Source organism: Onychostruthus taczanowskii, unplaced genomic scaffold (genome assembly GCF_017590055.1).
Source record: "Onychostruthus taczanowskii isolate IOZ18803 unplaced genomic scaffold, ASM1759005v1 scaffold265, whole genome shotgun sequence".
Classification (NCBI taxonomy): domain Eukaryota; kingdom Metazoa; phylum Chordata; class Aves; order Passeriformes; family Passeridae; genus Onychostruthus; species Onychostruthus taczanowskii.
The window spans coordinates 44117-64675 of record NW_024499962.1 but is presented as its reverse complement, the minus strand read 5'-3'; the positions used below and the strand labels follow the sequence as shown (position 1 = coordinate 64675).

Below are 20559 nucleotides of genomic sequence, written 5' to 3'. Positions count from 1 at the left end.
TTTCCCTGCTCCTGGGTGGATGCAGCATTCCAAGCTGAATTTCCCCCCATTTTTCCAAGAGATGCTTTGAGAGCTCTGCCCCTCCCTCCTGCGCCAAGGTGGCCCCTGGGCAGTGGTTCTGTCATTCCCAAATGACGTTTCCCAAAAGCTCGGGAGCGGCAGCTCTGCCTCCCTCCACGCGGAGATTTCTTTATTCCCAAAAGCGGGCAGAATTATCAATCCACAATTAAATCGCTTATCCCAAATCCCAGCCCCACCTCGGACTTGCAGATCCCCCCCCCCACCACCACCGAATGAAGCAACAATGAAGCCTCTGTTTTCTTGCAGGATGTTTGTCATCTTTTGATCCCGTGCCAGCAAACCACGGAATTCTGGGAGAGCGAAGCTCCCGAACTGATCCCAGCGAAGCGCATTCCAGAAAGATCCACGCTCCAAAATGGACAGGGCAGGAAGTTCCAGCTCGCTGGGAAAAAACAGGTAAATAAATTTCAAACGGCAGCAGCTGCTGCAGCGCAGGAATTCCCTTCTTAGAGGAGTTTTGAATAAAATGAAAGCTGTGCAAATGGGATAAAATGGGAAATGCTGTGTGGAATTCTGAGGCAGTGCTGAGAAACTCCATCGTGTTGCACTCCAGCCCCAGGGGATGACAGCCTGACTGTCCCTGCAGAATTCCCCGTTTTTTCTCAGCAGAATTCCCTGCTGCTGGTCATTCTTTTGTGCAGATCCCTGTCCCACTGCATCCCAAAGGAAAGGTATGGTTCCCTGGCACCCGCTCCGTGCCACATGTCCTCGGACAGGCTGCCAGAATTCCCCGAGGGGGTGACAGCCTGGAAAAATCCCACGAGGAAATCAACTCTCCTTCCACACATTCCCCAAAACATCCCAGGACACCGAAACCGCCACCCGAAACACCCACGGGGTTCTTGGAAATCTCCTCCAGGGGGAAAGGAGCAGCAAAACCAAGTCAGCAGCGCTGTAAATCCTCAGGAAGCCATAAATTAGAGTTAAGGATTCAAATATGATCTGCAATCATTTCACGCGGCTGATGGATGCCCCTTCTCCCAGGCTCTCGTTTATTGCTCCTCGGACTTTTTTAATTACTGGCCTCCCCAAATTCAATTACCCACCCCCAGCAGATATTCTGGGCAAAGGAACTGTAAATAAAAAAGACCCAATTAATAACGTGCTTAGTCCAGCAGAGCTAAATCAAACCTGGGGAAGATCCCCCGGGGGGCACAGGTCGGGCGCTCCCCTGTTCCAGCCACAACCCTTCCTGGGGTGGCTGCTCGTGGCTTTGTGCTCCCAAAAAATATTAGGGAAGCACGTTTCCACTTGAGGCCAGGCACGTTCTGTCCCAAATATTTGGTGTTTTCACCCCGTTCTGTCAACGAACGTCGCCGTGGTCGAAAAGTCGCGCAAATATTTCCGGAAATACGTAGGCGAACGAAGCCCACGGGGCAGGACGTGATTCCAAAAGGAAACATGGATAAAATGCTTTAAAATAGGAATAATACAATTTTTATTTGCAGAGTTGTATTCACACAAAAGGCGGAATTTAGTGTCGCAGGGGAAAACACAATCCCAAATTGCTGGGTGCCGTCACGCTCACCTGGGAGCGTGAAAGATTCTCAAAACTGGACAAACCTGACCAGGGAAAGGCTGAGCTTTGTAGGATAAAAACCTGAGCAGGGAGGTCTGAGGGCAGCCAAAGGGGTTATGGCAGAATTTTCTTTGTGTTTCCGTTCAAAGCATTCCAGATGGTGCAGGATAGTCTGGAGTTGTTTTGTTGGATAGAGGGAAAAACTTGTTGCAGGGGAAAAAAAAAAAACCTCCAAATGAAGGATTTCTTGACAAAAAGTGGAATTCTGAAGGTGCTGCCTGGCTGGAGAAAGGAATTAAAGTTTATTTACACTGGAAAAAGGAGGAATTAGTGCAGTTCAATCCCTGTGCCAGGCCAGGAGTGAGGGATGAGGGGAAATAGAGACAAGAGGGATTTATTATTAAATTAAAATCACTTAATTACTGCAAATGTTAAATATGCACTTTTCTGGCATTTCAGGGATGTTTTTCCCTCAAATTGCAATGAATTGTCCACTTGGAATTCCCCCTCCTCCAGCAGCGGGTAAATGTCAGCCCTAAATTAAAGTTAACTGGGATCTGCTCCACCTCAGAAAAAAAAAAAAAAAAGATTTAATTAGAATCAATAAAGCACCTTTTATTGGAGTTTTCCAAACACACAGAACCTGAAACCTTGGGAGCTTTTCACAGCCTGGGGTCAAAGGGGAGCACCTGGCTGAGGAGCCCAGGGGGTGGCATGAAATCCATCAGGCCCTGATTGAGCCCAGATGAGGACACATCCCCTCCTTTGCTCTCACCGGGGGCGTTGGACGGGCTCCACGCGAGCTGGGAGGTAAAAACACTCCCTGTCCCAACCTTTAACTGCAGTCAGAAGGGATGAGCAGCCCTGCAATTCCCAAATCCAGCAGGGCTGCAAGTGCCTTGGAGCAGCTCGGGGCAGATGCTGCTGCCTGCTGGGCACGGGCTGCAAGCCCAGCCTAGCACGGTTCAGCCCAGCCCAGGCCGATGCAGGAGTTGATCTGACTCTTGTTCCCATTTCCATCTCCAGCCCAGCCCAGCCCAGCCCAGCCTGATGCAGGATTTATTTGTGACTCTCATTCCCATCTCTAGCCCGGTTCAGCCCAGCCCAGCCCAGCCCAGCCCAATGCAGGATTTGATTTGTGACTTGTGTTCCTATTTATTGGTTCAGCCCAGCCCAGCCCAGCCGATGCAGGATTTATTTGTGACTCTCATTCCCATCTCTAGCCCGGTTCAGCCCAGCCCAGCCCAGTCCAGCCCAGCCCAGTCCAGTCCAGTTCAACCCAGCCCAGCCCGATACAGGATTTGATCTGTGACTCTCGTTCCCATTTCCAGCCCAGTCCAGCCCAGCCCAGGCTGATGCAGGATTTATTTGTGACTCTTGTTCCCATCTCTAGCCCAGTTCAGCCCAGCCCAGGCTGATGTAGGATTTCTTTGTGACTCTCATTCCCATCTCCAGCCCAGCCCAGCACAGCCCAATGCAGGATTTATCTGTGACTCTCATTCCCATTTCCATCTCCAGCCCAGCCCAGCCCAGCCCAGCCCAGCCCAGCCCAGCCCAGCCCAGGCTGATGCAGGATTTTATCTGTGACTCTCATTCCCATCTCTAGCCCAGTTCAGCCCAACCCAGCCCAATGCAGGATTTGATCTGTGACTCTCATTCCCATCTCCAGCCCAGTCCAGCCCAGCCCAGCCCAGCCCAGCCCAGCCCAGCCCAGCCCAGTCCAGTCCAGCCCAGCCCAGCCCAGCCCAGCCCAGCCCAGCCCAGTCCAGCCCAGCCCAGTCCAGTCCAGTTCAACCCAGCCCAGCCCAGCCCAGCCCGATGCAGGATTTGATCTGTGACTCTCGTTCCCATCTCCAGCCCAGCCCAGCCCAGCCCAGTCCAGGCTGATGCAGGATTTATCTGTGACTCTCATTCCCATCTCTAGCCCAGTTCAGCCCAGCCCAGGCTGATGTAGGGTTTTTTTGTGACTCTCGTTCCCATCTCTACCCCAGCTCAGCCCAGCCCAGCCCAGTCCAGGCTGATGCAGGATTTATCTGTGCCTCTCATTCCCATCTCTAGCCCAGTTCAGCCCAGCCCAGGCTGATGTAGGGTTTTTTTGTGACTCTCGTTCCCATCTCTACCCCAGCTCAGCCCAGCCCAGCCCAGTCCAGGCTGATGCAGGATTTATCTGTGCCTCTCATTCCCATCTCTAGCCCAGTTCAGCCCAGCCCAGGCTGATGTAGGGTTTTTTTGTGACTCTCGTTCCCATCTCTACCCCAGCTCAGCCCAGCCCAGCCCAGTCCAGGCTGATGCAGGATTTATCTGTGCCTCTCATTCCCATCTCTAGCCCAGTTCAGCCCAGCCCAGGCTGATGTAGGGTTTTTTTGTGACTCTCGTTCCCATCTCTACCCCAGCTCAGCCCAGCCCAGCCCAGTCCAGGCTGATGCAGGATTTATCTGTGCCTCTCATTCCCATCTCTAGCCCAGTTCAGCCCAGCCCAGGCTGATGTAGGATTTATTTGTGACTCTCGTTCCCATCTCTACCCCAGCTCAGCCCAGCCCAGCCCAATGCAGGATTTGATCTGTGACTCTTGTTCCCATTTCCAGCCCAGTTCAGCCCAGCCCAGGCTGATGCAGGATTTATTTGTGACTCTCATTCCCATTTCCATCTCCAGCCCAGTCCAGTCCAGTCCAGCTCAGCCCAGCCCAGCCCAGCCCAGCCCAGCCCAGCCATGATTTCAGATGCCTTTTTCCAAACTCATTTCATATCCCCCCACTCCCTAAAACCAGAAGCAGAGCGTCGGCAGTGTTGGATCTCTGGGAATTGGTTGGAATTCCATTAGGAATCTCCCAGCAGAGATCAGGAGGAATTAATGCCGTGATCAATTAGATCGGGATTTCCAGGGAGTTCTTCCTTTAATCCTCTCGTTCTGCCCTTCCTTGGGAGGAGGCACAAAAGCTCCTAAATTTGCACGTAGGGAAAATCCCGCTGCGGATTATCCGGTGGGGGATTCTCCTCCGGCTCGGCCCTGGGGAGGGAGCAGGTCCCAAATTCCTCCCTCCCAGTTAATTGTCTGGCCTCATCCCTCTGGGATTCCCGATGATTTGTTAATTCAATTAATTTTCTGTGTTTGAATCAGAACTTTTTACGTTTTCAAATGAATTCAAAACCCGTCAACTCAACATTTCCCAGCGGCTGGGGCTGGAGCGCAGGAGGGCCACGCAATCCCGATCCTGCTGATAGCCAGGCTGGATCTCCACCTGGATCATCCCAGGGATTACAAATCTGATTTGTAACTGAGAAAAGGGGGATCACTTTGAACCCCACCAGCATCAGAATTTCCACGGCGTTCACCCTGCCGCGTTTCCCTCGGCAGGAGCGGGCACGGCAGGAATGCTCATCCCATCCTCGCTGGGATCCTCCCTGGGATCAGCGGGATTCCCCGGCAGGAACAGGAGCCCGGGCACCGAGGTAAGAATGGGGAATTGTCCTCGAGGAAGCCGTAAATAATTCATGGCCGTTTATTATTCCGTGAGTAATTCCTAGCCGGGCCAAGAGCAGGAGGCTGCAGCCCGGAGGAATTTCCCTCGCAGCCTCTACACGTGTCAGGCTGAGAGCCCAGGGATGAATATTTTAAGGAGAACGATTTCTTTTTCCCGTTTTTTCCCCCCCCGTTGTGCCGCCAGGATTAAACCCAATCTGCATTTTGGGGAGGCATCGCTGACACTTTGCTCCCAGCTGGAAAAACCAACCCCGACGCGTTTAAAATTCCACAGGAAATGGGATTTCCCTGCTTCTTCCTATTTTTGGACGCTCTGCTCTGGTTTTTAAGATTTCTATTTCCCGAGCCTCTATCCCGGATTATCAACCCCAGGATGGAATTTACCACAAAGCCCCTCTCCAGCTCTCTGGAACTGTAACAAAAGTGAAGAACCCAGACCCTCCTCGCAGAAAAAGGTGCAATTGTGACACAGCCTCAGGAGGAATTTGGATTCCTTGGCCTGGAGAGGCGCTCAGGGCAGGGCTCTGTGACCCCAAACTCGCTGATGGCACGAGGAAGAGGAGGAGGATCCCCCGAGGAAGGGGCTGGGGGACACCTGGGCACGAGGTAATCCCCCCACAAACAGCCCCTCTCCTTCCTTTGTGTCCCCTCAGCTGTCGCCTGGCGTGTTGAGCCGTTCCAGCAGGAAATTGCATTTGCATCTTGTGTGGCACAAGCATGTTGTGAATATCATAAAAACACATATGGTCATAAAGGCTGGGAGAGAAGGCGATAAAAGTGACATTTAGGGAACAGCTTTGGGAAAGGCAAAACATGTTCAGGGAGCTGCTTTTGTGCAGCTCCTCCCTGCGAAAGATTCTGGGCTCTCACTTGAGAGGCTTTTGCAGCAAACTTCTTAATTTTGTGACAAACTTCTTAATTTTCTGTGCAAGCTTCTTTTTTTTTTTTTTTTCCAGTCTTCCTTAATTTCTTGGTGCAAACTTCCTTAATTTCATTCCACAAACTTAATTTTTGTTCAAGCTTCTTGCTTATTTTTTCCCAAACTCCCTAGGTTGTTTTTTTTTTTGCCTAATTATTTTTGTCCAATGTATTAAAATACTCATTTCAAACTTGAGAAATTTTGCTTTTTGAGCTTGAACCTCCTGGGATATCCTGGAAGAAACTCAGGAGCCCAGCAGCCTTTCCCACGTGTGGGACAGATTCCGTGGCAGGTTTAAGTGCAACTCTTGAATTTGGAGTTGCTTGGGCCATTGGATGGAACAATATTTTGGGATTTGCAATGGGATTTCATCACTTGGACTTTGATCAGGAGGTTCATTGGATGGCTTGGATGGGAATATCCCTGAATTCAGCCTGGAATTGTGGACCAGCAGAACTCTGTGGACGTCGTGAAATATTAACTTTCAACGAGGAAAAAATAAATAACTGGGAAAGGAAATTTTCCTGACGGGTCAGAGCTCCTGGATGGAAAAGCAGGGAGTCTTTCCCACCAATAAAACTCAGATAAAACTATTCCCAATTTTCTGCGTGGCTCAGGGTTAAGAGCTCCTGTCGGGCCAGCCGTGGATCATCCAGAGCTGCCAGCAGCGTGGCTCAGCACGGGCAGCCCCATCCCCATCCCCTGGAGCTGCTTTTCCAACCCTCCTGGGCCGTGTGCTCCCAGCAGGGAATTCATTCCAATTTTCCAGGGCTGGAAACTGCAAGCCTTTTATCTGGAGCCTTCAGCAGGCTCCGTGACAGCAGATCCGACGGGAGGGAGCGTGCTATGCCATAAATCCTCCCAAAATGTTCCTTTGCTCACAAATGATGGGGCTGATTCATGCTCCAAAGGCGGATCTCCAGCTCCTGCCAAGTCACCATGGCTGCCTTCTGCTTGGAATGAACGGGAGAAGTGTCTACCCTGCATCACAGGGGAGGAGGAGGAGGAGGAGGAGGAAGCTCCAGATCTGCTTTTCCAGAGCGTTTCACTTCCATGCGTGGACTCTGCTTCCAGGGGCGCCCGGATTTCGTTCTGCTCCGTGCCAAGTGTTGTGCAAACCGGGAACGGGCACCCCCGGGATTCCTGCTGGGCTCCCAGGGGGGTGGGAAGGACCCAGGGACGCAGAGCCCTTCCCGGCGCTGGGCAGGAGCTCGGTTCCCTTCCGTGTCACCGGAGTCATTCCAAGGTCACTGGCACTGCCCATCCCGCCGGGAATTACCGGGACAAGGTGAATCCCCGCGTTTCTCCGGGCTGCAGCCAGGATGCGATTCCCCCCCTCCCCACCCCCGGGAAAGAGGGGGAGCCCGCAGGGTTTGGGAATTCGCAGCCTGACAAAGTTGTGACTTTGCAGAAGCACGAGGGAAGAGGGGGAAGCAGCTCCCTCCCGGCTCCAGCCGCCTTTTCCCGGCAGCTCCCATCCCGGTGAAATTCTTCCCCCTAGTTTCCAATCATGGAATAGTTGTCATTTCAGCCTGAGCTGCTGCACGGAGCCGGGAAAGGAGCCGGAGGAGAGGAGGAGGAAGGCTGCTGGATGGGGCGGAGATGCCGCAGATGTGCATCCCTCCACCGCTCCGGGTTTCACTTCCCAGCCTCTCAATGGAAGCAATTGTTGCTTCTCCTGAAAGAGGAGCTGCTCGGCGAGCCACCACCGAGCTCCCGCTCCTCCAGCCCCGCAGGAGCGGCAGGAAGAGCGGCAGCAGCGGCCCGGAGCCGGGCAAACGCAGGATTTGCCAAGGGGGAAGTGCCCGGGGGCAGGAGCAGAGAGTGCCCAGAGCCCCTCGGAGCCCACGGATGGATGGATGATGGATGGATGGATGGATGGATGGATGGATGGATGGGAGAAGCTGCTCCTCCCTGCCTTCACGCAGGTGGCACATTTGTCACCGAGCAGCAGTAATTTTGGGAAGAGTGTTTGTACTGCAAAAGGGAAACCTGTCATTCCCAGCACCTCCCTTCCCACCTGATTACAGCTGCAGCTCCCTCCTTCCCCGGTGAAATTAGGGTGCTGCTCCCGTTAAAACCAAACACTCCAGAAGCACAGACCACCTCCCCCTTTGCCTCTCAAATTCCAGCAGGCTCCAGCATCAGGAACCACCCAAAAGAGGGGATGATAGAGGAAGTGGAATATTAAATCCCTGTTTTAGCAAATCACCTTCTCCCGAGGAGCTGGAGAGCGGGATAGGTGTTGTTTGAAAACTATGGGAGGAAGAGCCAGAGCTGGGGGTGATGCTCCACAGGAAGGAGATGCTTCATTGGAAGGAGAAGTTCCATGGGAAGGAGAAGTTCCCCTGGAAGGAGAAACTTCACTGGAAGGAGAAGCTCCACTGGAAGGAGAAGCTCCACAGGAAGGAGAAGCTTCACTGGAAGGAGAAGCTCCACAGGAAGGAGAAGCTTCACTGGAAGGAGAAGCTCCCCTGGAAGGAGAAGCCCCACTGGAAGGAGAAGTTCACTGGAAAGAGAACCCCACTGGAAGGAAAAGTTCCTCTGGAAGAAGAAGGTCGCCTGGAAGGAGAAGCTCCACAGGAAGGAGATGCTTCACTGGAAGAAGAAGCTCCCCTGGAAGGAGAAGCCCCACTGGAAGGAGAAGTTCCACTGGAAGAAGAACCTCCATGGGAAGGAGAAGTTCCTCTGGAAGTAGAAGCTCTACTGGAAGGAGAACTCCCCAGGAAGGAGAAGCTTCACTGGAAGGAGAAGCTCCACAGGAAGGAGAAGTTCCCCTGGAAGGAGAAGCTCCACTGGAAGGAGAAGTTCCATTGGAAGAAGCTCCATGGGAAGGAGAAGCTCCCCTGGAAGGAGAAGCCCCACTGGAAGGAGAAGTTCACTGGAAAGAGAACCCCACTGGAAGGAAAAGTTCCTCTGGAAGAAGAAGGTCGCCTGGAAGGAGAAGCTCCACAGGAAGGAGATGCTTCACTGGAAGAAGAAGCTCCCCTGGAAGGAGAAGCCCCACTGGAAGGAGAAGTTCCACTGGAAGAAGAACCTCCATGGGAAGGAGAAGTTCCTCTGGAAGTAGAAGCTCTACTGGAAGGAGAACTCCCCAGGAAGGAGAAGCTTCACTGGAAGGAGAAGCTCCACAGGAAGGAGAAGTTCCCCTGGAAGGAGAAGCTCCACTGGAAGGAGAAGTTCCATTGGAAGAAGCTCCATGGGAAGGAGAAGCTCCCCTGGAAGGAGAAGCCCCACTGGAAGAAGAAGCTCCCCGGGAAGGAGAAGCTCCACAGGAAGGAGAAGCTTCACTGGAAGGAGAAGTTCCTCTGGAAAGAGAAGCTCCACTGGAAGGAGAACTCCCCAGGAAGAAGTTCCACTGGAAGAAGAAGCCCCACTGGAAGGAGACACCATCCCGCTATCCGCACACCTTGGCTGTGCTGCAGACCAGGAGCTGGCTTGGCTTCCTGTTCCTCTTCCCACCGAGGCAGGAATCCCATGGAATGTGCTCCAACAAACCCTCCAGAGAGCAGGGAATCCAGAGCTGCTGGATCTCATTCACGTCCCACGGGGATTTTGGGCAGGATCCTGGTGGCTGAGGCTCCTCCGAGCCCTTCCCTGACAATCCCAACCACATCCATTTTTAACATAGGCCGGTGGGGAGGGGAATATCCCCCTTCCCTGGGCAGGGAATCATTAAGGATGGAAAGGACTGGAGGTGGCACTCAGTGCTCTGGGCTGGGGACAAGCTGGGGAGCAGGCACAGCTTGGACAAGATGGTCCATCCGAAATGACTCCAGGTTTTTGGGATCCTCGTGTCCCACCCTCATCCAAAACACTGTCTTCAAGCAGTTCATGTGATCCTTGGGGAAGATTCCAACGTTTCCTTTGAGGGACTGTGAATTCCTGTCGTGTTTTGTTTGCTTTGCTCTGTTTTTTCCCCCTGGTGTCTCAGGAACTTCTCCCGGCCATCTGCACCGCTTTGCTGCCAAAACCCTTTGGGTTTTGCAGCCCAGCACGAATCTCCCCACATTTCCACAGGGAGCAGACCCTGGAGCAGCGAGGCCCCAGTGCCCACAATGCTCTTTCAGAGGTTCATAATGGAGCCATTGAGAACACGCAGTTATTTGGAAAACTCCCGAGCTGGGAGGAATCTGCTCCTCTTGGGGTTGAGTCACGCCTTGGCAGCGGCCGACCCTGCACAGATTTCCTTTTTTTTTTTTTAAAAGTGCACTTTTCTTTTCCAGATCCAGAGACAAGGGACCTTTATCAGCTTGAACTTCATCTCCGCCCCAGAAAAGCTGCGCCCGGCCCAGCCCTGCCAGAGGAATCTTCCAGAAGGTTTTCATTTGGGGACTTGGAGCTTCCAGTGGCCGCACTCTCATCCCAGTTGGAACTTTATCCCCAGGCCTGCTTATCTCCAGCCTGAAATGATTTGGCTGATGTCAGTGCCTTCCTGCCTGCAGGATTAAGGGATCCATTCCAATCTCTCCAATTGGCAGGTGTGTGAAATCCTCTGGTTTCTCCTACCTTTTCCTGTGCTTTCTGCTAAAACAACAGCTTTTCCTTAGGGAATTCTGTCCATGGGAAGGAGAAGTTCCTCTGGAAGTAGAAGCTCTACTGGAAGGAGAACTCCCCAGGAAGGAGAAGCTTCACTGGAAGGAGAAGCCCCACTGGAAGGAGAAGTTCCACTGGAAGAAGAACCTCCATGGGAAGGAGAAGTTCCTCTGGAAGTAGAAGCTCTACTGGAAGGAGAACTCCCCAGGAAGGAGAAGCTTCACTGGAAGGAGAAGCCCCACTGGAAGGAGAAGTTCCACTGGAAGAAGAACCTCCATGGGAAGGAGAAGTTCCTCTGGAAGTAGAAGCTCTACTGGAAGGAGAACTCCCCAGGAAGGAGAAGCTTCACTGGAAGGAGAAGCCCCACTGGAAGGAGAAGTTCCACTGGAAGAAGAACCTCCATGGGAAGGAGAAGTTCCTCTGGAAGTAGAAGCTCTACTGGAAGGAGAACTCCCCAGGAAGGAGAAGCTTCACTGGAAGGAGAAGCCCCACTGGAAGGAGAAGTTCCACTGGAAGAAGAACCTCCATGGGAAGGAGAAGTTCCTCTGGAAGTAGAAGCTCTACTGGAAGGAGAACTCCCCAGGAAGGAGAAGCTTCACTGGAAGGAGAAGCCCCACTGGAAGGAGAAGTTCCACTGGAAGAAGAACCTCCATGGGAAGGAGAAGTTCCTCTGGAAGTAGAAGCTCTACTGGAAGGAGAACTCCCCAGGAAGGAGAAGCTTCACTGGAAGGAGAAGCCCCACTGGAAGGAGAAGTTCCACTGGAAGAAGAACCTCCATGGGAAGGAGAAGTTCCTCTGGAAGTAGAAGCTCTACTGGAAGGAGAACTCCCCAGGAAGGAGAAGCTTCACTGGAAGGAGAAGCCCCACTGGAAGGAGAAGTTCCACTGGAAGAAGAACCTCCATGGGAAGGAGAAGTTCCTCTGGAAGTAGAAGCTCTACTGGAAGGAGAACTCCCCAGGAAGGAGAAGCTTCACTGGAAGGAGAAGCCCCACTGGAAGGAGAAGTTCCACTGGAAGAAGAACCTCCATGGGAAGGAGAAGTTCCTCTGGAAGTAGAAGCTCTACTGGAAGGAGAACTCCCCAGGAAGGAGAAGCTTCACTGGAAGGAGAAGCTCCACAGGAAGGAGAAGTTCCCCTGGAAGGAGAAGCTCCACTGGAAGGAGAAGTTCCATTGGAAGAAGCTCCATGGGAAGGAGAAGCTCCCCTGGAAGGAGAAGCCCCACTGGAAGAAGAAGCTCCCCGGGAAGGAGAAGCTCCACAGGAAGGAGAAGCTTCACTGGAAGGAGAAGTTCCTCTGGAAAGAGAAGCTCCACTGGAAGGAGAACTCCCCAGGAAGAAGTTCCACTGGAAGAAGAAGCCCCACTGGAAGGAGACACCATCCCGCTATCCGCACACCTTGGCTGTGCTGCAGACCAGGAGCTGGCTTGGCTTCCTGTTCCTCTTCCCACCGAGGCAGGAATCCCATGGAATGTGCTCCAACAAACCCTCCAGAGAGCAGGGAATCCAGAGCTGCTGGATCTCATTCACGTCCCACGGGGATTTTGGGCAGGATCCTGGTGGCTGAGGTTCCTCCGAGCCCTTCCCTGACAATCCCAACCACATCCATTTTTAACATAGGCCGGTGGGGAGGGGAATATCCCCCTTCCCTGGGCAGGGAATCATTAAGGATGGAAAGGACTGGAGGTGGCACTCAGTGCTCTGGGCTGGGGACAAGCTGGGGAGCAGGCACAGCTTGGACAAGATGGTCCAACCGAAATTACTCCGGGTTTTTGGGATCCTCGTGTCCCACCCTCATCCAAAACACTGTCTTCAAGCAGTTCATGTGATCCTTGGGGAAGATTCCAACGTTTCCTTTGAGGGACTGTGAATTCCTGTCGTGTTTTGTTTGCTTTGCTCTGTTTTTTCCCCCTGGTGTCTCAGGAACTTCTCCCGGCCATCTGCGCCGCTTTGCTGCCAAAACCCTTTGGGTTTTGCAGCCCAGCACGAATCTCCCCACATTTCCACAGGGAGCAGACCCTGGAGCAGCGAGGCCCCAGTGCCCACAATGCTCTTTCAGAGGTTCATAATGGAGCCATTGAGAACACGCAGTTATTTGGAAAACTCCCGAGCTGGGAGGAATCTGCTCCTCTTGGGGTTGAGTCACGCCTTGGCAGCGGCCGACCCTGCACAGATTTCCTTTTTTTTTTTTTAAAAGTGCACTTTTCTTTTCCAGATCCAGAGACAAGGGACCTTTATCAGCTTGAACTTCATCTCCGCCCCAGAAAAGCTGCGCCCGGCCCAGCCCTGCCAGAGGAAACTTCCAGAAGGTTTTCATTTGGGGACTTGGAGCTTCCAGTGGCCGCACTCTCATCCCAGTTGGAACTTTATCCCCGGGCCTGCTTATCTCCAGCCTGAAATGATTTGGCTGCAGCTTCCCCTGTGGATGTCAGTGCCTTCCTGCCTGCAGGATTAAGGGATCCATTCCAATCTCTCCAATTGGCAGGTGTGTGAAATCCTCTGGTTTCTCCTACCTTTTCCTGTGCTTTCTGCTAAAACAACAGCTTTTCCTTAGGGAATTCTGGCGTTGTAGAACACACCACACACTCAGCTCCTGAACAGGCAGAGTGGGATCCTGATGGAGAAAAGGCTCCATCCAAAGCATCCTGGCTGCTCCAGCCCTACTCCCCACCGAGGTCAGGCTGCTTCCCACTGGAAAAGCTCCTCTCTTTTCTTTACTGGGAGCCGGGCAATTGGGCTGCTGCAGGTGACAATTGTGACCCTCGAGCTGTCCCTGCTGGGCGAGGGGAGAGCTGACGGGATCGGGCACAGATGGGAGACACGGAGCTGTCAGAACGAGCCGGGATTGGAAAATGTTATAATTGGGATGGTAAACAAGTTCACAAGGACCCTATTGAGGCAAGGCATTGCCATGGTAACCGCCCAGAAAAGTCTGGGAATGAGGAAGGGATCGATCCGTGGGGGCTCTGGGATGTGATCCAAGCCTTGCCCTGCTGCTCCAGGCTCCCCGCTGGCTTGGGATGGGATCATCCAGAGGCCGTGGGACGGGGCTGGAAAAGCCCTTTTGGGGTTGGGATCCAGCCCATCCCATCCCCAACCCTTTCCCATGGGGCCCAGTGCTCCGGGGCGCCGTGGGCCGGGCAGGAGCGAGCCTCAGCCATGGCCAGGATGGGCTCACCTCCCGGGGCTGTGCTTGGACAGCTGGCACAGGTGCCATTTTGGGGTGCCCTGTGCAGCGCCAGGAGCAGCCCTCCTCATCCAGGTGGGTCCTTGGCCCCAGGAAATCCTGGGATCTTTCCAGATCTAGAGCTGATAGCGCTTCGCTGTCACCGTAAGAATGGGCAGCGGGCTGTTTGAAATGCAGCCTCTCGAGGCACAAATTCCATAAATGAGGTCAGTGGGGCTGGGAAGTGACCTCTTTTCAACACCCCCTCGCTCTGCAGCCCACGTCTCCCTGGCCCAGCCTCTCCCAGTTCTAGGGAGAGAAGTTGGGCGTGAGCGAACGAGCAAGCTTAGCGACTTTCTACTCCACAACAGTGTTTTTAAAGCCTGGTTTTATTCATCAGCTACTTGTTTTTAATGCTCCTTCCGCGTTCCAAGATGGATGCAGCAATTTTCCTGACTCCAACAAAACGATAAAATTTGTTTATAGGCCAAAAGAAATGTTAAAGGCCCCGGGCCGCTGAAAGCCTCAGAACAAATCTTTTTTAAGTGGCAGGGCCACAGCCCAGGGCAGGGGACACCAGAAGGAGTTGTCTCCCAGGACTTGCACGGCTCATTTGGGAAGAGGCCCTTGAAATCCAGCTGCTTTCTTCTGGAAATCAGTGGGTTTGAAGGGGGAGGTTGGACTTTTCCAGAAGCGGAGGGAACACACGTGGGCACGGTGCTGTTGAGCCAGATTTTCCATCCCTCTCCGAGCTGCACGGCAGCACTATCCATCATTTTTCCAGGGGCTGCAGTCCCTTCCAATCCCAATGAATTGCTGGGACAGATCTTTAATAATAACCAGCCACCAAGGCATGGGAGATTTCATTTATTCTGGCACAATCCACACATTACCCGACTCGTGCGGGACCATCTGGAGCTCTCTGCGCTGAATTCGGTGGAGTTACTGGGGTGAAACGAGGAGGAATTTTATTCCTCCTGCTCTTCAATTATGCCGTGGATTGGATTGTGCAGCAAACTCCAAGAGCTCATCTGGGCACAGCAATCAGCCCCGAGGAGCCGAGCCGGGCTGTGCCAGGAAACGCCGCTGGGAGCCCTTCCCTGGGGACAATCACCGGGGCTGAACGCTGCCCAAAAGCTGGGCATGGCACCACAGCCCCCAGGCTGTCACCTGCTGGCAGCAAAAGGCTGTGGGGACGTCCTGGATAGAGGGAAAAGTGACATCAGATCAATCCCTGCTGGATTTGCCGCTGTGCCGTCGTTACCTGGGAAATGAAGGAAGCTGGCCTTGCTCCTTACAGGGAACGGTTTGGGATGGGAGGGATCCTAAAGCTCATCCAGTTCCCACCTTCCCCTGTCCCAGGCTGTTCCAGACCTTGGCCTGGGACACTTCCAGGGATGGGGAGTTGCCTCTCCAGCCAAGCCACACCCGTACGAACCCTTCCCCAAAATCTCTTGGATAAATAAGACTGCGAGGGACCAAAAATGCCCTTTTCAGTCACGGAACACGACATTTCTTATTGCAGAGGGGTGCCAGAGGAATGAAAGCCTTGATTCCGTGTGAACAGGCAGAGTGGGATCCCTGCTCCTGCCTCTCAGAGCCATCAATAACAGAACTGTTCCCATTCCCATTCCATTATGGCTAATAATGACTTATGGATAAAGCCACCACGTCCTGTGCAAAAAGCAGGATCTGGGCTGATTATTAGAGGCTCAAATCAAGAGATTGATGCCCAAAGCCAGCCTAATTAGCGGGAGTCTATTGGAGAGGAAGCTGAGCATGCTGCTCCAGCGCTGCCAAATGAAATTAAGGCCCAATTATTGATAAATGAAGAGTGGTTTGTGCTGGAGCCTGGCCTGGAGTCGAGGAAACGCATCTGTCACTTGGGCTGCCCGGGAGTCACTCATGTGTGACACGGCATCCTGTGCCGCAGCTGGAGGCTCCGTCTGACTGGAGCTGCTGCCACGGCAGCCGCAGCGGGGACACGGGGAGCCGTCCCCACACGGGACAGCAGGGACGAGCGCCTGCCGCTGCCGTCACCGTGGCTTCACCGTCACCACGAAACGGGCACTGGCGAGGTGGGAATCCCTCACCTCTGGAGCCACGGAGTCCGTAAATTACATCGGCGGGGTTGGGAGGTGACCGCTTTTCAGGAATCTTCAGCTGGGGCAAGAGTTCGTTCAGCCCGTTGCCAAAGGCAAATGGAGAACGTTTGAGCACAGAGGAGGGAGTTCTTCGGGAGTTCTGGGGCAAAGGGAAGCCAGGTGTGGAATCCTTTGAACCCATGGCACAGGAGACCTGCTGCAATGAAAAAAGGAGGGTCAGATGGGATATTGGGAAGGAATTCCTGGATGGGAGGGTGGCACAGGGTGACCCAAGACCAGGTTGGACAGTGAGGCTTGGAGAAGCCTGGTCACGGGGTGGAATGAGCTGATCCTTAAAATCCCTTCCAGCCTCAAGCATTCCCTAATTCTCCAGTGATTCAAACAACCCTGGCCAAGCTCTTGGCTTCAGAGGTCCCAAAATACCTCTGAGGATGTGGGATCACGCCTTGGGAAGTGCCTTTTCTCACAGCAGGCACCTGAGAACACGCTCGTCGTCACAGGTGTCACCGCTTCCCCGCCGGGACCCGGCGTCTTTTAATACCCAAACGTTTTTGGAAATCTGCCCCAATTTTAAGTAGGGCAGGAAATGTCAGTCGATCTGCAGGAGCTGCAGATCCTTTCTCCAGACAAAGGAGCAGCTTTGCAAAGGCCGATCGTGGGCTCCTCCAGGCTGTGCGTGCATCCTGGCTTTGCAGGGCGTTCCCCGGGGGAGGAACCCTGGTGCCAGACTATCCACAGGTGCCAGCCTGCCCAGAGAGGACGTGGAAGTGTTCAAGGCCAGCCTGGATGGGGCTTGGAGCAGCCTGGCGTGCTGTGACATTCTGGGGTAGGATTGGGTTTGGGGTCTGTTCCCATCTAGGTCGTTCCGGGATAAATCCTGGATGAGGCTAGAACTCCGGTGGGTTTCTGCACCAGGACACTTGGATTTCCCTTGGATTTGCTGCAGGAACCTTTCCCTCCCTTTCCAAAAAATCCTCTCTCCAAATGAGGTACTGATAGAACTTGCCACCCTGGATTTAAAGCATTCCCATCTAAGATCAAATCAATCCTTTCTGGAACGTGTTTTTCCTCCTGACATTTCTCCTCCATCCCAGGCTGCTGTTCCGTGGAGCAGCACCAGGCCTGCAATGGAAGCTACATTTCAAATATTAAAAAGAACAATGCAATGTCATTCCAGCTACTCGTCCTAACTGGATTTGGAAGGAAAACATCTCTTTCTTTTAGTAAAAAAGCACATCAATAAAACTCTTAGATTAAAAAAAGAACAAGCTGAGCTCCAGAGACACAACAAGCACCGAGGGCTGAGACCTTGGGAAGGAGCTGGAGCCCGGAGTGGGGTTTTGCAGTGAGGTTTAAAATGTCAGCCTGGGCTCCTTGATGCTCTTACATTCCCACCATAAAAATTAAGGGATCTGAGGAACCTCTGGGCCTGGAGCAGCTCCTGCTCTTGCCCTTCGTGGTTAACCCTCTGGTTATTGGGTTACATCTTCCATGAACCCTCCGTGGATCACCAGGAATCCTTGGACGATCTCACATCTCCTGGATGCGAGCTCTGTGTTCTCCCAGGAAACTCCAGGACACCGGGAGCTGCCCTAAACACACCCCAGGATGTTCCAGGAGCACGGGAAGTGCAGTTCCCAGCAATCCCATCTTTCCCAGGGAACGTCGGCACCTCGGCGTCGAAACCCTTTGCACTCTCTGCCTTTCCTTTGTGTCCCTGCCACGGCAGCTTCCCCCAGAGAGGCAAGCAGGGCTTGGAGCTGTGTCCCTGCCCAGGGGAAGGAATGAGCTGTCCCTGCCCGGGCAGGGCTCGGAGCTCTCCGTGCCCTCGGTGCTCCGCAGCAGGAGCACTGAACGGTGAAGCAGGGCTGGCTGTAATGTGTTATGACACAGATCAGCTGTTGTTTTCCAGTCTCAAAGGAAACCTTGTGGAATCTCATGCCTTTGACTGGATTAAATTAGCTGCAAATGTTGTCCTTTAAACGCAAACTCAAGGCCTCGCGCTGGAAAAAAACGAGGATGGCGGAGCCGGCGAAATCGCTTTCAAGCCATTGTTTCTTTGGAGCTGTGGTTTACCTTTGGTTCCCTAACAAAGTAAATTAATAAATGAAGGGGTAGCAGAGTTGTTTCTATAGCAATCCCCATGGAAACATCAAAAATGCCACAAACACTCATCCTCAGCCTCCAGCTCCCAGGAGAGCACAGCTCAGGGTAAAACACAGCCATGGCTCCTGGATTCAGCCCAATTCCTGGTGCCCTTTCCCTTCAGCAGCTTGGATAGCCACAAATCCCAAAATTTAAACTTTTCCCAGCAAACCTAGTGACATTCCTCTGGGAAGTGTCCCTGGGAGGAGCTGGAGCTGCTCATCCCTTCAATCAGCCACAGGACAGAATAAAGAGGCAGTGCTGAGAGACTCGTGGTGGGTTAAACCCTGGGCCTTTCCCTTTTCCCTTGCTTTACAACTTCAGTGAGGTGCTCCCACGCCTCTGATCCTGGCACTGCTGGCTGGGAGGGTGGGCAGAGCCTGGCTGGGACATCCCTGGATCCCCAAGGTGGGGATAGACACCCTTGGAGAACCTTGGAGACCATGGGAGGTGTCCCACGGCAGGGCTGCGGTGGGAGAGCAGAAGGAGCGGAGCACGGAGCAGGGGTGGCCTCTGGAGAGCAGCCACATTCCAGGGCCCGGCATCCATCCGGGCTGGATTTGGCTCCGGGTCAGGGCTGACAATTAGGCAGTACAGTTAATATTTTTACAGCTGTTTTATTAATAACACATCCAGAGCGAGCAGCCAGGATTTGTTGGAGACACCTCAGGAAAACGAATGATGTAAATAACAGATGGATGCAGAACAACCTTACAAACAGGCACCGAGATATTCCCATCTTGTTTAGGGAGAGGCTAAATAGACAGATTGGAGATAAACAAGGCAAGGGAGGAGAGAATCCACAGGTAGGTGCCGCTCCGCCGTGAGGAGCCTCGCCCGGAATAGCAGCGGAGGCTGGGAAAAAGAAAAACGAGGCAGGAGTTCCAAAAAGCAAAAGTGTGATAAAATGTCAGCCTAACACGCCTCGCTTGGGAACACACCGTTCTCCCCGGGGAGAGGAGAGCCTTGGGAGAGGCGCTTCCTCCAGGGCAGGAACGCAAACACGAGGGCCTTTCGCAGCCCTGCCGCCCAAACGGGGACGCCGTGGAAGTTCTGGAAGTTATCCCTCCTGCTTCGTGGTGGAAGTTCTGGAAGTTATCCCGCCTGCTTTGTGTGGAAGGAAGTTCTGGAAGTTATCCCGCCTGCTTTGTGTGGAAGGAAGTTCTGGAAGTTATCCCGCCTGCTTTGTGTGGAAGGAAGTTCTGGAAGTTATCCCGCCTGCTTTGTGTGGAAGGAAGTTCTGGAAGTTATCCCGCCTGCTTTGTGTGGAAGGAAGTTCTGGAAGTTATCCCGCCTGCTTTGTGTGGAAGGAAGTTCTGGAAGTTATCCCGCCTGCTTTGTGTGGAAGGAAGTTCTGGAAGTTATCCCGCCTGCTTTGTGTGGAAGGAAGTTCTGGAAGTTATCCCGCCTGCTTTGTGTGGAAGGAAGTTCTGGAAGTTATCCCGCCTGCTTCGTGGTGGAAGTTCTGGAAGTTATCCGGCCTGCTTCGTGGTGGAAGTTCTGGAAGTTATCCCGCCTGCTTTGTGTGGTGGAAGTTCTGGAAGTTATCCCACCTGCTTTGTGTGGAAGTTCTGGAAGTTATCCTGCCTGCTTTGTGTGGAAGTTCTGGATGCAGGGAGAATTCTCCTTGGAAAAGGTGGTCGGGCACCGGCACAGCTGGAATTCCCTTTCCTGGAGGGATTTAACTGCCCTGTGCTCGAGGCAGTGGTGGCCTGTGCTGTTCCGACCTCAGTTCCTGTGATTCCAAAGTATTCCAGGAGAACCTTCTGGAACGAAACCACATTTTGTACGCTTCCAGCTGCAGGCACTTCCCAAACTTCCCGAGCTGGATCCCGGGACAGTCAGGAATTCCGATGGAGGCGCTTCAGGGAGACAAAGCGTGAGGAGCTCAGTTTGCCGAGCTCTACAGTACAGACCCGTTAACACATAAATTTAACAATTATTATTGTGTTGCCCTTTTCCAGGAAAGGGTAAAGGAGATTTGTAGGAGCACTTAACGCGTGTAAATCCGCACCTCTTTAAGGCAAAGCAAGGCGCTAAATGGGGCCGTAAATATCCCGATGTTCTGTCCTTTTGGAAATCCTACCCCTCCTCTCGCTGCAATTAAAGCCGGGCCTTGTTCTAACACAGCCCCGGGGAAGCAGGAGTTGCAAAACCTCCAAACAGAGACAGGAGCTTTCCCAAAAAAAAAAAAAAGAGGGATCAGCGCTTTATCCTCGTGCAAGAGCTGAAATTCACCTGCGGCTCCTCTTTCTTCTTCCCAAGGCTTGGGCAGCCAGGGTGATCCTGAGAATCCCAGCACCTTTCCTCTGGAGATCCTGAGAATCCCAGCACCTTTCCCCTGGAGATCCTGGGAATCCCATCAGGTTTCCAGGTGGAAATCCTGAGAATCCCAGCACCTTTCCCCTGGAGATCCTGAGAATCCCAGCACCTTTCCTCTGGAGATCCTGAGCATCCCAGCACCTTTCCCCTGGAGATCCTGGGAATCCCAGCAGGTTTCCAGGCTGGAAATCCTGAGAATCCCAGGAGGTTTCCAGGCTGGAAATCCTGAGAATCCCAGCAGGTTTCCAGGCTGGAGATCCTGAGAATCCCAGGAGGTTTCCAGGCTGGA

The 20559-nt window shown here is 53.2% G+C and overlaps 1 long non-coding RNA gene across 3 annotated transcripts in view; it reads left to right on the top strand.

The window, feature by feature from the left end:
• Positions 1–393: 393 nt before the first annotated feature.
• LOC121337379 overlaps positions 394–20559 on the top strand; it is a 36003-nt gene continuing 15837 nt past the window's right edge. For 2 of the 3 annotated variants that reach the window (XR_005952893.1, XR_005952891.1), the window contains exons 1-3: positions 394–477; positions 4956–5050; positions 10227–10481. This is a non-coding gene — a long non-coding RNA (uncharacterized LOC121337379). Of the gene's footprint in view, positions 478–4955; positions 5051–10226; positions 10482–12785; positions 13018–20559 lie in introns of those variants that run through there. The other variant, XR_005952892.1, reaches the window with a different exon arrangement.